Source organism: Gorilla gorilla, chromosome 11 (genome assembly GCF_029281585.2).
Source record: "Gorilla gorilla gorilla isolate KB3781 chromosome 11, NHGRI_mGorGor1-v2.1_pri, whole genome shotgun sequence".
Classification (NCBI taxonomy): domain Eukaryota; kingdom Metazoa; phylum Chordata; class Mammalia; order Primates; family Hominidae; genus Gorilla; species Gorilla gorilla.
The window spans coordinates 90,853,488-90,868,021 of NC_073235.2; the positions used below are offsets into that span (position 1 = coordinate 90,853,488).

Consider the following 14,534-nt stretch of genomic DNA (forward strand, 5'->3'; position numbering starts at 1 on the left):
TAGGCACAGACCTTCATGGAAGGCTGGGAGGTTTGCATAAGCTCCAGTAATAGATCTGGCTGAAGGCAGCCTAATCCTTACCTTGAGTAAATAACTTAAAGTAGATACAGAGGAATGTAAGGGAGTTTAGCTAAATAGCTTGTTTACTCATGTGGTCATAAGACCTACTTTTGATTACCCTTGGGTGCATAATTGCTCTCTACTTGGGAGGTCGGCATTGTCAATTACCCTCTAGTGGTGTTTACTCAAGACCTTTGTCATTTAATCTATAATGAATAAATGTGAGCTTCACTGGCTGATCGGGGCATGGTTGTGACTCTTTACAGAACCCTTCTTGGTGTCTGTGAGTGCCCGGGACCCTCAGCCAGACTGACAAGCAAAATATCTGTGTCAGCATACGTTATTCATCCATCGTTGGGTCAGGGTCTGTGGGACAGACCCCCGCAGGGGTCCAGTAAAATCAACCTGTCACCAAGTAGCTGGCCGATCAGCCTGGATATGGTGCCATATCGAAAGCTCAGTGTTGGTCTCTGCTGCTGACAAATTGGGCACTCAGTGGTGGCCATAGCCAGGTCAGACTTGATGAGTGGAAGTCCATGTTGCTGAGCCCATGCCTAACCTCCATCCCTGCCATCATGGCCACTTTGTTCACGAGTCCACTGGGTGATGACAGGGGTGGCTGGGGAAATAGGCTGAGTGGTGTCCACAGAAAGGGTCATCCTACCCAGTTGATTATTAAAATCCTCCTCTTCTGAGGTCACCCTTTGTTGAGCATTCACGTAAGATACAAATATCTTCACTTTTTTTTTTTAACCACTAAGAGAATTTCATCCACATACCTCTTCCCCAAATGTCCTTGTTTCCAATTTTTCAATCATGTTTCTTGCAAGTTCCTGACCATCCAGCCAAACCATTGGCTACAGCCCATGAATCAGTATATAATCACACATCTGGCCATTTCTTCTTCCGTGCAAAGTGCACAACAAGGTGCTCTGCTCGAAATTCTGCCCACTGGGAAGATTTCCCTTCTTCTGTCCTTCAGGTATGTCCTAGAAAGGGGCTCTAGTGCTGCAGCTGTCCATTTTGGGGTGGTACCTGTGTATTGTGCGGAACCATCTGTAAACCAGGCCCTAGTCTTCTCTTCCTCTGTGAACTGATCATAGGGAACTCCCCTTGAGGCCATCAGTGCAGGCTCAGGGAGAGAAGGCAGGGTGGCAGGAGTGGATACCATGAGCCTTTGAACCACTTCCTTATGTAACTTACTTGTGCCTTCAGACCTGCTTAGGTTCACAATTCCACTGAGCTGGGGAGACCTCAGGAAACTTATAGTCATGGTGGAAGGAGAAGCAAACACATCCTTCTCATGGCAATAGGAAGGGGAAGTGCCCAGCAAAAGGGGGAGAAGCCCTTTATAAAACCGTCAGATCTCGTGAGAACTCACTCACTTTCATGAGAATAGCAAAAGGTTAACCGCCCCCATGATTAAATTACCTCCCACGGGTAATTTAATGCATGCCTACCCTTCCTTACCTTCATTGGGAAGTAATAGTGTGATTTCATCTTGACATCCGCTTCAGTGACCCCAGCTAACACTGTAACTCTCTTCTTAACCTGTTGACTCAGAGGTAGGAAGAGCCCAAAGTAGCTAGGTGGCAATCTTAACTTCCAGTTTAATGGAATCATTGTTGTGTCCTCTGGAACTCCCACGGTTTCCCTCCCATAACACCTGGGGATTATGGGAGCCACAATTGAAGATGAGATTTGGGTGGGGACACAGCCAAACCATATCACAAACCCTTTACGATACTGTTGAAGTGGTATTGGGCATCTTTTATCCGCTTTTATCCCTGAGAGCACTCCGTATACTGCCAAGGAGACTTGAAGCCTTTTGAATTCCGTTGTTCTTTCCAACTTTGCAAAATTATTTGAGTTCACCAATGAATTAAGCTATTTTAGTAACAAGTAGGTATGATTTCATGTGACACAGGAATAAAGTCAATCACATATATTATTTAATGTATGACTTAAAACCCCACTCTTTAGTGCCTGCTTTGTTTCTGGTACTGATATAATTTGTACTTTCATATGCTGTATCCAGAAACTCAACTCTTAAAATTAACTTACCAAATTTTTAAAAAAATCTTAAAAAATAACTTACCAAATCTATTCACAGTGCAGAGGAGAAAACTAAAGTCTAGAGGATTAAGCGATTTGTCCAAATACATTCAGCAATGTAACACTAGAGACAGTTAAACTCAGGCTCTTCCTATTGAAAATTGATCATTTTTTCATAATACTTTTAATATATGTTATGATTTATGCATATTGTTGAAATTTTCAGAAATAATATGAGATGCAAAAGAGTGCAGTCTAAGATGTGGCTTCTTCACATCACTGGTTGGGATCACTGGGTCAAATGGTGTTTCTAGTTCTAGATCCTTGAGGAATCGCCACACTGTCTTCCACAATAGTTGAACTAGTTTACAGTCCCACCAACAGTGTAAAAGTGTTCCTATTTCTCCACATCCTCTCCAGCACCTGTTGTTTCCTGACTTTTTAATGATCGCCATTCTAACTGGTGTGAGATGGTATCACATTGTGGTTTTGATTTGCATTTCTCTGATGACCAGTGATGATGAGCATTTTTTCATGTGTCTTTTGGCTGCATTAATGTCCTTTTTTGAAAAGTGTCTGTTCATATCCTTTGCCCACTTTTTGATGGGGTTGTTTGATTTTTTGTTGTAAATTTTTTTAAGGTCTTTGTATATATCTTAAGTATTTTTTAAAATTCTCATTATGTGTGCAATTATTTTACCTCCGAATATCAGTCTTTCCTAACAGCATGTAAGCTCCATTGGGGTATAGTTTATTTCTGCCTTGTTCTTTCCTATCATAATGTCAGCCACAATATAAATTCCTAGTAAATAATGCTTACATAAGGAATTGAAAGATAGATGTGTTACTAATTGTAAAGGTTGGTTATTTATTGAGAGAGCTAAGGCTTACCCTTTTCATATAGGTGGGTTATTTTGTGTTTGTTAAGAGATGTTCCTATTTCAATTTTCTTGTTCAAAATGAATTTTTTAATGCATTAAAATAAAGTTAGTGTTGCTTTGTAAAAATGGGTTTAGTTAGAATGATTCATTGATTCTGTAATCCCAGCAAGTTGGGAGGCCGAGGCTGGCGGATCACGAGGTCAGGAGTTTGAGACCAGCCGGACCAACATGGTGAAACCCCATCTCTACTAAAAATACAAAAATTAGTCAGGCATGGTGGTGCGTGCCTGTAATCCCAGCTACTCAGGAAGCTGAGGCAGGAGAATTGCTTGAACCTGGGAGGCAGAGGTAGCAGTGCGCTAAGATCACGCCACTGCACTCCAGCCTGAGTGACAGAGCGAGACTCCATCTCAAAAAAAAAAAAAAAAAAAAGAAAAAGAAGAGAAATGGTTCATTGATGGATTTGTATATATTTCTAGTTGATGACCAGTTTTTAGTTTTTGTTATATGTCTTCTTTACTGAAATTTGGGTCATATTCTTTATGAAGAAGCTACATGAATACTTTTAAAAATAGGAATATTAACCACAGTTGTGTTTCCATTTGACAAATAATTTTTATGATTTATTAGTATGAATCTAGCCAGCAGGCACTTGTTCTAAATCATAACACTTCAGTAATCTTCACTGGAAAAAAACATAAGTTGTGTATTTTTTAGAACTCGGTTTAGCAAGAATTGAGTGAAGGATTTGAAATATAAGATGCTTGCCCTCCCAGAGTGCTCAAAAGAATGCTGAAGCTGGAAAGGCTAACATGTCAGTAGCTTGGCAATTCCCCTGAGAACTCCATACTATTAATCATTAAAGGAGTTTTTGTAATATGTCAGGGGCTTACAATTTTGCTGTATTATGAAAACATTTTGTGACAGGAAGATAATTTCAATTTCTGTGTTAATGAATCTGTGTAAAAATTTTAATCACACAATTACAGAAAGAGTTCTGGTCTTTGGAAAACAAACTTTAGGTAATTAGAGTAATTTATAATTTCTTAAGTATAATTAATCTGCCTGGCTATTTTATAATTATAAGATGAGATTTTAACAGTGAATAGGTGGTGTCTGAGGGCGCCTTTCAATGCCTTTGTATGAAATGATAATTTATGGCCTTATGGAATAATGTTATATCAAGAGTAAATATGTTTCCATGTAGAATGTCTTAAGATGTTAGAATGCATTGTTTAAAGATGATTTATAGCAGTATTTAAGAACTTAAGCAGCACTGGTTTCATTTCACAATCCCAGAATTAGTTTACAAATACCTAAAATTCTTTACTGTAGATTAATATGATACTGCTAATTTTCTTCAAAAGTCCTTTGGATCTTTTGCTAGAGAAAGGGGTACATTTAAGGAAACTGCACAGTTCACAGATCAAGAGCACAATTTGGGGACTTAGAAAAAAAGATTATAGAATGAAGGCTACTTTGGTTCCTATATCTCAGGGCTAAGTAGAATGATATCTGATGAAATCTATTCCATCTCAGAAATAAAGCAACTTTATCTCAGAAGATTGCAGGGCTGTACATATCTGTCTGTGAAATGTAGCTGGAGATACTGAAAAGTTTAATGGTAATTCCTGGGGGTTAGTTTTTTGAAGACCCCCATATAATTTGGAGAGTGTGCCACTTACTCTGCTGCCTTAGAAAATTAAAAAAAAAAAAAGAGTAAGTTTGGGGAAAATGTTAACATCTGTTTAAATCTTTTGTCACTGTAGAGCAAAGCTGAAAAAAGGTATTGCAATAGGAGGCACAAATAGAAGAACCTTGAGTGTGATCTTAGAAAAGAAGACGTGGATGAATATAGGTGAATTAGAACTGAAGCTGATGCCAATTTTCTGATTGTAAGTCCATCTTTTTCCATTATAGGATTAAAAGCACAAGATTGTTAAGACCTGAAAACACATAGTAATTGAGTCCTGAAACTGAGTGTTAGAGTAATAATGAAAGGAAAATACTTTCATTATTTCAAAATACCCCAAGGTACCTTGGATTGAGTCCGATCATTCCCAGGTAAACATTAATTCCATTGTTTTCAGAGTGATACAAGTAACCAAGATGCCTCAGTGCTCTGTTAGAAGAAGATTGTTGATTGACAAAGCTCCTTGCTGCAAATGTTTTGCCCATTCTGTGACTAATTCATAAAAGTTTGTTTGTTTTATTTTTAACCAATGAAAAGAGAAGGAAATTATCATCTAGAATAAAGTGGGAATATACTTTAGAATTTTTATTAAATTTATTTTTCTAGCATTTCTTATTAAGCAGTGTTTCCACTCTTTAAAATGAAATTCTTCTTAGGTGATTTTTCTTTCTTCCTCTCTCTCTTTTTCCTCCCTTGCTTCCTCCATCTTTTTTTCTCCCTTCCCCTGTCCCACACTACTTTCTTCTTTTTTCTCTTCCTTCTTTTGTTTTTCCTTTGGGGTTGGGTATTGTAGCCCTTTCAAAGTGATGAAAATATTCTCTGATTAGATTATGGTGATAGTTACACGACTTTGTAAGTATTCTAAAAATCATTGAATTGTACATTTTCAATGACTGAAATCACTGAATTGTACATTTTCAATGACTGAAAGGCCAACTAGAGGTTAACTAAGGTGATTGGAGTGAGTAAAATACATAACAGCCAGCAGCCTATTCTCATCTCTCATCTCAGATTGATTACAGCAAATCACAAGGCTAGACACTCAGTTTCAGGACTCAATTGCTATGTTCTTTCAGTTCTTACCAATTCTGTGCTTTTTAGTCTTGTGATGGAAGAGATAGGCTGACAATCAGAACCTTGGCATCGGTCACAGCTTTAATTCACCTACATCAATTTGTGGTCTTTGTGTCCTCCATCCTGAGAAAGGAGACTGTGATAATTTAGAGACAGATTTGATCTTTATGAAGATAAGCAACAGGATAGTGAGCTCTTGAACATATAGTAGTTAGTAGAAAAGTGAACAAAAAGCACACAAAACACTTACTGAGTTTAATCAGATATAGTTAGGAAAACAGTTTGAGTATTTATTTTTGAAGTCTAGTAGACTGTATTCATTCTGAAGTAAATGCCATGTCACAATGGTGAATGAAAATTTAGTTTTTGAAAAAGTATTGTATGTTCGGTTTTTGAAAAAATTTTAGGTACCTGGAAAATACTCTTTGTCTACATCAGGAAGTTTTTCAAAATACCTGAAAGTTAAATTCCATTATAAAACTAGGACAGTAGGAATCCATGCAATCTAAATATATTTAACATTATACAAATACAAGATTGTTTTGTTTTTATTGTGCTGTCAAAGTAGTGTCAGTTTGGTTGCTTTTGGTGCCTTGTCTCATTTATTATGACAGGAAGTTCCTTTTCCCATTCTCTCTTAGGACATGATGTGGCTGCATCTTGATTGACTATGGATGTTTCTGCAGAGCTTTTAAAGCATGGCTCATTGGATTATAAAGAATTGTTTTGTTTTATGGTTGCTCAAGCTAGTGCTTTTGCTTGCATTACCCCAAAGTTTCTTTGTCACTTACTTCCTGTGCAGAAGTTGTCTACCTATTCTAGATTATGGAAATAACTCAGATGAGCTTCGTCAGCAAGAAGGAAGATGCATTAAACATTTTTTCCCAAGGCTAAACTATGTACTATAAGTTATTTGAATTAGATAAAAACAGGAAAAAATATATCACTATAGAATGTCTAGAAAAGTGGTTTATGTTTGTTCAACTGTTCTTTCATTTAAAAATTTTTCACTTAATTAACTATTCTCTTGTAAAAGATAAGTATATTTAATTTTAATGAAAATTTGGCTCAATGGAATTTTGACTGCATGTAAACAACTGTTTAAAATGAGAATTCAAAGGATCCTTATTGATTATCTAGTCTTACCTCCTCATTGACAAACAGTAGATTTTTACTTTTAGGGAAGAGCTTATATTTCCCTCATTTGTATTTTTTTATTTGTATTTTATTTCATTTTTTGAAACAGAGTCTCACTGTCACCTAGGCTAAAGTGCAGTGGCATGATCATAGCTCACTGCAGCCTCAAACTCCTGGGCTCAAGTGATTCTTCTACCTCAGCCTCTCAAGTAGCTGGGACTTACAGACACATGTCATCTCACACAGCTGATTTTTTTTTGTTTTTTTGTGTTGTTTTGTTTTGTTTTTTTAGAGACAGAGTTTTGCTATGTTATCTGGCCACGTCTCAAACTCCAGGCCTCTAGTAATCCTCGTGCCTTGCCCTCCTATAGTTTTAAGACTATAGGTGTGAGCCACCACATACAGTCTGTTTTTATTTTAAAAAAATTAAATTGAGGACTTGAAGTTTTTATTTAGGATTAAAGGATAGTTTTTAAAATTTAGTAGAGAAACACATTATTTCACTGGAAGGTAGTTTGCCAGAATATTTACAATGCTTATCTCTGATTGGTTAGATTACGGTTTAATTTTTTTTCATTTTCTTTTGTGCTTCACGTGTTTCATGATGAATATATTACTTTTGCAGAGATGAAATGACATTTTAGGCCTGGCACAGTGGCTCATGCCTGTAATCCCAGCACTTTGGGAGGCCAAGGTGGCCGGATCCCCTGAGGTCAGGAGTTCGAGACCAGCCTGGGCAACATGACAAAACCCTGTCTCTACTAAAAATACAAAAAATTAGCCGGGCATGGTGGCGGGCATCTGTTATCCCAGCTACGCAGGAGGCTGAGGCACAAGAATCAGTTGAACCTGGGAGGTGGAGGTTGCAGTGAGCTGAAATCACACCACTGCACTCCAGCCTGGGGAACAGAGCCAGACAATGTCTCCAAAAAAAAAAAAAAAAAAAAAAGAAATGACATTTTATAAAGTACATTTTGGCTTTAATAATTAATGTTTCACAATTTTAGATGACATTTTAAAAATTGTAGTAAAAACACAATGTGAGATCTACCTTTTTAGTAAACTTTTAAATGTGTAACACATTATTGTTGACTATAGTTACAATGTTGTACAGCAGATATCTAAAGTGTATTCGTTTTGCTTGACTGAAACTTTATGCCCGTTGATTATTAACTCCCCATTTCTCCTCCTGCAGGGCCTGGCAACCATAGTTACTCTCTTTGATTCTGTAAATTTGAGTATTTTGTTAATACATACCTAAGTGGAATTAAGTAGGATTTGTGTATCTGTGACTGGCTTATTTCACTTAGTACAGTGTCCTCAGGGTTCATCTATGCTTTGCAGATTGCAGAATTTTCTTTTTTTTAGAGTTATTTTTAAACGTATATGCCACATTTTCTTTATTCATTGCTCACTGGACATTTAGGTCCACCTCTTGGCTAATGTGAAGTGTTGCACTGTACATAGGCATGCTGGTCTCTCTTTGAGATCCTGATTTCAATTATTTTGGATAAATATCCAGTATTAATTTCTAGAACATATAATAGTTTTTTTTTTTTTAAGTTGTTTGAGAAACCTCTGTACTTTCATCCATAATGGCTGCACCATTTTGTATTCCCATCAACAGCTGTGTAAGAGTCCCAATTTCTCCATACCCTGGTCAATACCTGTTGCCTTTTGTCTTTTTGATAATAGCCATCCCTAACAGGTGTGAGGTGATATCTCGTGGTTTTGATTTGCATTTTCCTGTTGGATTAGTGATGCTGAGAGCCTTTTCATGTTCCTGTTGGCCATTTGCATATCTTTTTTGGAAAAAATGTCTATTCAGGTTCTTTGCCCATTTTTTAATTGGGCCATTTGTGTTTTTTTTGATATTGAGTTATAGGAGTTCTTTTATATTTTGGAGATTAATCCTCATAATATATGTGTCTTGCAGTATTTTCTCCCATTCTATAGTGCTTGTTTTTCACGCATTGTTGATTGTTTTCTTTGCTGTGCAAGAGCTTTTTAGTTTGATGTAGTCCCACATGTTTATTTTGTTGCTTGTCCTTTTGGTGTCATCTGTAACATCATTGCCAAGACCAATATAATGAAGCTTTTCTCTTAGGTTTTCTTTTAGGAGTTTAACAATTTTGAGTCTTATGTTTAAGTCCTTAATCTATTTTGAGTTGAGTTTAGTATACGTTGTAAGATAAGGGTACACTTTCACTTTTTTTGCACGTGGCTATCCAGTTTTCTCAACACCATTTGTTGAAGAGAGTATCCTTTCTTCATTGTATGTTCTTAGCACCCTTGCCAAAGATCAATTGACTATATTTGTATGGGCTTATTTCTGGGTTCTCTGTTCTGTTCCACTGGTCTATATATCTGTCTTTGCTCTGGCTCCATACTGTTTTGGTGTTTTGTAATTAATACATTTTGATATCAAGAAATGTGATGCCTCCAGCTTTGTTTTTTCTGGATTGTTTTGGCTATTTGGGGTTTTTGTGGTTTCATATGAATTTTAGATTTTTGTTCTAATTTTGCAAAAACTACTATTGGGATTTTAATCAGAATTGCGTTGAATGTGTAGATTACTTTGAGTAGTATGAATATTTTAACAATATTGTCTTTCAATAAATACAGGATGTTTTTCCATTTATTCGTATCATAATTTCTTTTATCAGTAATTTGTAGTTTTCAGTATACAAATCTCTCCTTAGTTAAGTTTATTTCTAAGTATTTTATTATTTTGGAAATGTTGTGGCCTTTTCACTCCTGTGGTTTGGTGGGCAGGAGTGTTACAGTTCTGCTGCCCTCAGCTCAGCGAGCAGGAGCATTACAGCTCTTTCACTCCGACAGTTCAGCAAGTTTTGAGTTCTTGTCCCGTGACCAGAAGGAATAAGACACGTGGACACCAGAGAGGGTGTAAGTCAGAATAGAATTTATTGAGTGAAAGTAAAGCTCTTGACAGCAAGAGGGGACCCAAAAGTGGGTAGCTGTCTGTGAGGCTGAGTCCAGGGTTTTTATGGACTTAGAATGTGGGAGTGCATGCTGATTGGTTTATGGGTGGGCTGGGAAAAGGCACCATTCATTTGGTAAAAGGGCATAATTCAGAAAGAACCAATTGGCAGAGAGTGGATGAGATGAGGAAGGAAGTTCTTACTGCCGTCTGTTGATTGTATCTAGAGTGGTAGCTCGGTTTTTAGGCTTTAGATTGTCCTTGGCTTGAAGGTTAAGTTTCACTGGGGACCTGTCCCTATCTGTCTGGGAATTTCTCTGTCTCCTGTCGCTATCAGTACTATTATAAATAAGATCATTTTCCTCATTTCCTCTCCAGATAGTTCACTTCCATTTCTATTCAACATAATATTGGAAGTCCTAGTCAGAGCACTTAGGCAAGAAAAAGAAATAAAGGCATCCAAATTGGAAAAGAGGTAAAATTCTCCCTATTTATTGATGACATGATCTTATATGTAGAAAACTTAAACACTCCATTAAAAAACTGTTAAAACTAATAAACAAATTCAGTAAAGATGCATGTTACAAAATCAAATTACAAAAATCAATTGTGTTTCTATATCCCCATTTTTAAATTTCAAATTCATCAACAATAAATTTAAATTAGACCTATGCCTGTATAAATTATAAACTTTTATATATATGAATTGAAATTAATGGTGTTTATATTTTAACTTGAAATATTTGTGCATTCATGTATGTCTTCATAAATATATATGTATAAAACAAAGGTAAAATATATAGGAGATTTTTCTTTTAAAGCGTTTTTTACTAAAATTTCAGAAATAAAAAAATGAGAGGTTATCATTCCCAGCCCTTTATTGTTAGTACTTTTATCAACCTACTTTACATTTATCAATCACTTAAATGTTTTTTGAGTGCCCAATATGTGTCAGGCTAAGGCTTAAAACCACACACAAAGGATAGCTTTTGCAAATCTTTTGATCTGGTAGAGTGCTAACATGCGTATATGAAGAATTTCAGATAATATGATAGATTATATAGATAGATTTATAGAGAATGGAGTGACCATTCTTGCTGGGGAGTGGGCCACTCCAATGCCTGCTTAATTTGGAAAGGAGCTTTAGAGGCAGAGGGACAAGTAATGCTGAAGAATAGATGTATGAAGGACTCAAAGCAGAAGAATGGAAAATCCGATCTGTAATTTTAGAAATATCATTTGAACTTTATCCAACTTCCAGGAGTGAAAACACCTTAACCAGTGTTAAATAGCTGTTTCTTAATTTGTTTTTATTCAAAGAAAAAGTATTGGACCAAAACCTCTGTTTTTATATTTTATTGTACTTATTTATATTTCATGTGTGTTAAAAATCCAAAATTAAAAAGAAATATTCACAACTTAAATAATCATTGACTAACCGCTGGACACACTGTTTTTTTTTTTTTTTTTTGACCTGGTCTTTCTTGACATAATCTACCTTTTCATTTCTTTTTAAATGTAGTTTTTAATCAATCATGTTGTATATCTTTTAAATATTTTATTTCTTCAGCTCAAAATTCTCCTAATTTTTTTCAGCCTGAGATTCATAATTTTTTAAAAGTGCTAATTAGTGATTAATATACCCAGGAATTATTATATCACTGGTCCTTTGAAACTTTATAAATTTTGATGTATTGATTGGTTAATTTCTAAGAACTAGTTCAATTGCAATTGTACTTGCACAGGTACATATGTATATGTATACACACACACATATACATATATATATATACATAATTAAATTTATCTCTGAAACTAAATATAGACCTTCCCTTTAACCCCCTCCTTTATTTAAATAGCCCTGGGAAATTTGATATTTGATTTACTATTTAGCGAACATGTAATTTAATAATAAAAACTTAAGATTTGCTTTTCATTTTAAATTATGAAACTCTGATATGTTTTATTTATTATGTGCACATTTATTTAAAATAAATAGAGCAAACATTCAAATTTAATTGATAATTTTGATACAATTTTTAAAATCCATGTTTAAATTCAAGTGGGAATTTTTATTTTTGAAAATCTCTGAGGCACATTATAAATAAATTTTTTAAACTACTATGAAAGTACCTTTTCCTTTATTAAGCTTTTTCCAGTATTCTCAGGTTATAGATATAATAAAACTCTTTTTGCTTACTTTGTGACCATACATGAGAACAGTGGAGGATCTCTGTGCCTGTGCTAATTAGAGGCACCCTCCTTGTACAGCACTATTTAATTCTCTGCTCTTTCGGTTTCCAGATGCCTGTACTCTTCAAACATCTCTTTGACCTGTAGACTGAGAAGCACTACCCAGAACTTGAGATTTCCACTAATCTCTACTGCTATATAATCTGCTTTTCAAGAGTCAACTAAATTTGGTTTCTTTTCCTTGCCTACCTATTTCCAGTTTATTCACTATTCTACAGGATGAAAGGAAAATCAGGTTCCACCAGCTAAGGGTGAACTTTGGAGAAACTCTATGTTAGCTAAATAGTCACATCTTTCTTTTCTGTTGCACCACACTCAAAATAGCTTAGTAAATTAGTAGGTTAGTAAATTATTACTATAATCATCTTATTTTAAAAGATGAAGAAATAGCTTTATTTGTTGAAAACAGTTGAATGTGTAGGAACAATTATTTCCACTTTATGGTACTAATGGAAAAATTAAATCAGACAGTATATGATTTTTCCTAGGCAATATAGGTAATGATAGTGAGAATTAATACCCATTTTTCCAAGTAATATTCTTTTTGCTACACAATGCTGTTTATTATTATATATGCCTTCATTATTTTGAAATAAAACAATTGTTCCATTCAGAGATTACATGATTATGATTCAATTGCATTTTAAGAGTATTATATTCTTTTAAAACGTACTCTTAGATATCTTGAGAGGGAAAGCATTGTTTAGATTTTAAAAATGTGATATAAAAACAAAGTTTCTCTGCTAATCAGTATTTTCTAGCTCTTTCTAATTTTAGTAACTTATGAATATAAAGGGTTTATTGTGAAAAATTTTAACATGTTAAAATAGTTTTCAGATGAGGTAACAGAAATATAAATGTTCATGATTAGTTAGCTTTTCAAATTAGATAGAATTGAATTGAAAATAGCATTTTAATTTTAAATTTTATTTCTCTCATCTGCTTCTAGAAAATGGCATTTTAAAAATATATAATATTTTTAAAATTATTTCACACTTCTATAATGTTTCTATTTTCTACAATACACACACACATACATACTAGACATGAATTTTAGTCCTAAAATATACCTTCAAAATCAAATGTAGCTCTGCCTCATTTCAGGAGGAAGCTGTGGTATTTCATTTAATATAGGCTTTAAAAAATAATTTTATAGGCTTAAATGTGCTCTTATTGCAGGAATCATTCTCTGGGCTTGTGGTATAAGTCATTCAGTGAAATTAGAATGTCAAGTGCAAGACTGACTACCAAAGGTTGTTATTTGGATTGATGAAAAAGATCTAGTAACTAGTAACAAATGGAAAATGCCTATTTAAAAATTGCAAATATTTTATTGTTTTAAATTTTTATGTGTGTCAATTTTATAATACAAAAAATCTCATCAAAATTACTAATATGAATTGAATGGAGTTTATTATAATCATTGCTTTTAATTTGTATTATAAAAAGTTTCAAGCAGGAACAAAAGTACAGAGTAGTGTAACGAGGCCTCATGTATCTACTGTCCACCTTTATTGATTTCAATGCATGATCATTCTGTTCATGTATATGCTCATTTTGCAACCTTCCTCCCGATATTATTTTGATGCAAATTTCAACAATATATTATTTCACTTATAAATATTTCTGTGTGAATTTCTAAAAAAGAAAACTATTTACATGCAAGTACTATGCCATTATCACATTAAAATAATTAGTAATAATTCTTTAATGTCATCAATAGCTACCCAGGTTTCAAATTCCCAATTGTCTCATCAAAATTATAATATTTTGAATTTACTTGTTTGTAAATATAACCTCTACTCTCTAACATGCCTATAATTTTCACATTTTTATATGTCTTTATTTTAGTCTCTTTAATCAGTAAGTTTTTCCATAATTTTTTTCTCTCTGTTTTTGTTTCCCATGTAACAAATAAATATCATTTGTGCAGTAGAGTTTCCCACAGTCTGGATTTTAATGATGGCATCCCTGTAGTTTAGCAGGTTCATCAGTTTATGGAATTTCCTGTAAAATGTTAGCTAGATATAAAGGTTTGATCAGAATCATGTCTGATTTTCTTTTGGCAAGTCTATTTCATAGTGGTAATGTGTTCTTTCATTGGGAGTTATATTACTTTGGCTTGTTTCTTTTTTTCAATATTAGTACCAACTGATGCTCAATGACTTTACTAATTTTTCAGGGATTGAAAATGGTTGTTCCAATCTTATCATTACTAACATACTAATTAACAGAATACTACTAAAAAACATCACCACTGCCCATCACCTACTACTGATTATCTAGTGAAATAATTTATACAGGAAAGTCAAGATAATTAGTTGATTCTTTCCCTTCATTTGCTGACTCTCAAAATAATGAATTTATTTTCTAGCATTGTTTAATGATGAGTGATGATCTGTTGTTATGAGCTTATGGATTTAGACATACTTGGCATATT

At 34.4% G+C, this 14,534-nt stretch overlaps 1 protein-coding gene across 32 annotated transcripts in view; it reads left to right on the forward strand.

Moving 5' to 3' along the window:
- Positions 1-14,534, forward strand: part of GULP1 (GULP PTB domain containing engulfment adaptor 1) — a 304,220-nt gene that overhangs the window by 119,466 nt on the left and 170,220 nt on the right. For 2 of the 32 annotated variants that reach the window (XM_055380365.2, XM_055380374.2), the window contains exon 3: positions 4,766-4,891. The exons of the other annotated variants lie outside the window; for them this stretch is intronic. The gene's annotated coding sequence lies outside the window, so the exon portion shown is untranslated. The remainder of the gene's footprint in view (positions 1-4,765; positions 4,892-14,534) is intronic. 32 annotated transcript variants of the gene reach the window in all.